At 37.5% G+C, this 2504-nt stretch overlaps 1 non-coding gene across 1 annotated transcript; it reads right to left on the minus strand.

Moving 5' to 3' along the window:
* Positions 1–271: 271 nt before the first annotated feature.
* Positions 272–343, minus strand: TRNAQ-CUG (transfer RNA glutamine (anticodon CUG)). Its single transcript has one exon. It is a non-coding gene; the product is annotated as a tRNA-Gln (tRNA).
* Between the last annotated feature and the right edge of the window lie 2161 nt (positions 344–2504).

Genomic DNA, 2504 nt, shown 5'->3' on the forward strand with positions numbered 1-2504 from the left:
CTTTATCTGAAAGTCAACAATAATAAAATCATTGATATATGAAGTATAACAATGTCCTCTCAATGGCAATTATCTCACCAGAATCTTCTAGAACCTTCCAGAAAACTATGAACTCAGCAGGCAAGGAGGGAGGAATGGTCTCTGGCTATTGATAAAACCATATTATTCCATATATATGTTTATATATACATATTTATTTATATATATGAATGTATATATAACGTACAGAATAATGCGGCCATCATCAGTATCGAAGAAAACTGAAAAGATGAGGTCCCACCGAGATTCGAACTCGGATTGCTGGATCCAGAGTCCAGAGTGCTAACCCTTACACCATGGGACCTGATAAGAAAAGATGTGATTTCATCTAAATGTTTTACATATAATCAACCAGAGGCCATTCCTCCCTCCCTGCCTGCAGGGTTCAAGGTTTTCTAGAAGGTTCTCGAAGATTCTGGTAAGATCATTACCTTTGAGAGGTCGTCGTTAGATGACAGTCAGGTTCACTCTATGGTTGGTGTTTGTAGTTGGTTGTCCGAGGATGTTGTTATACTTGATCAATTTTGTAATTGTTGACTTTCAGGTAGGAAGTACTCATTTACGATGCATCCTTGTACTCACAACAACCTTATGAGTCACTTCAAGATTTATCTTCACTACAACTTTATCTTCACTACATCATTAAGGTTAAAGTCAATGGTCACATTCACTATAATCTCAACACGACTGGTCTTATACCTAACCCATATCATAACAACATCCATGTACATGTACTTCTTGCAGAATAAAACAGATATCACTGATTTCTGTGAAAGTTGATATATACAGCATTACGTATCTCTCAATCTATCTAATATCTGTTTTTTACCTATCTATCTATCTATCTATCTATCTACCTTTCTAAATCAGAAAGTCAACAATAATATCAATGATACGTATAACTACGTCCTCTCAATGGCAGTTCCTACCCAGAATCTTCGAGAACCTTCTAGAAAACCTTGAACCCTGCAGGCAGGGAGGGAGGAATGGCCTCTGGTTGATTATATGTAAAACAATTAGATGAAATCACATCTTTTCTTATCAGGTCCCATGGTGTAAGGGTTAGCACTCTGGACTCTGGATCCAGCAATCCGAGTTCGAATCTCGTTGGGACCTCACCTTTTCAGTTTTCTTAGAAACTGATGATGGAACTTAGCCATATAGTTGACTTTCGATGGACATATATTTCTTACGGCCCACCATTTTATTTAAGTATGAAGATCTCACGGCAGAGAGGAAACGTGTGATATTCAAAATCAAAAGCCGCAATTGCCCTCATGGTAATGGTCGACATGTTTGCAGACAGATGACACAGACATGTGAGAAGTTAGACAAATATGGACGTTCCTGGTTGCTGTATAGCCTAGGTTTATTATCACTTGTTATGAAGGAGAAATTTTGCACATTATTCCACACCTTTTTATTTAGGCTAGGATAGGCTAGGATGACTAGGGTCCATAACATAACAGAGCTGGGAAATGCATCATATCGGATCTGTATTTGTTCAAAATGGCGCAAGTTTGTGGAAGTGATTTACGCAATGCCGGAGAGAATCCACCTCCACCAGACATAATGTCTAAGACCAAACAATATCTGCTGTTGGACGAGCAGGAGACATTAGACCAATATATTCCTGTAGTTTACTTCTCTTCCCAAACACGCAGCAAGACATTCGTAAAAGCGTTAAACTGAACTTTTCCATCGGTTTTCATGTCTTTAATTACTTACACCAGTTCCAACAAATGGAAAAAATCATTTGAAAAATTAGAAATTATTTGCCTATAAAAAGCATTTTGATCGATCGCACCAAATATTCAATTATTTCCGCACCCGACAAAATATTCAGTCAATCCTATATCCGACATTTTTCCTGCTGGCTGGTGCCGTTAAAGTCATATGGTAATTTACCGCAATTAGATTATAGATATATTCATCTATATGGAATGGCTCAGCGTGAAGAAACATATATATATTCACTAAATCCTCCTCTTCACTACACTCCCATCTTCACTACATAGTTCTAACACAACATCTTGACTACACCATTGTACGACCACATTATCATATCATTGTGTTCTTATCTTCACCAAAGCCTCGGCAAAATTGATGTTTTCTTTACACATCAGGGTAGATGGCCATCTTTATGATGACAGAGAACACACATAACATATTAAACCACTTATCTTTAGTAACTTTAATCTAATTTCTGCTGATAAAAACGAATTATAATGACAATCCTTGTGTTCTGTGACGGGACATTGTACGGGTGAAGGAACTGTTGTCAGGCACATGTATTAAACTATTGAGAAATAAACTTAACTGTATTAAAGTACTGACTTCACTATATTAGACTTCTCTATATTAAACTATGCTAGGATATGATCAGTTCCCAGGTTATATAAGGCGGGAGCCGGGACCGAGAGCATCATTTGAGCTGTGACCTCTGTCGAGTGAACATCTCTGCT

This window comes from Panulirus ornatus, chromosome 2 (genome assembly GCF_036320965.1).
Source record: "Panulirus ornatus isolate Po-2019 chromosome 2, ASM3632096v1, whole genome shotgun sequence".
Taxonomy (NCBI): Eukaryota; Metazoa; Arthropoda; class Malacostraca; order Decapoda; family Palinuridae; genus Panulirus; species Panulirus ornatus.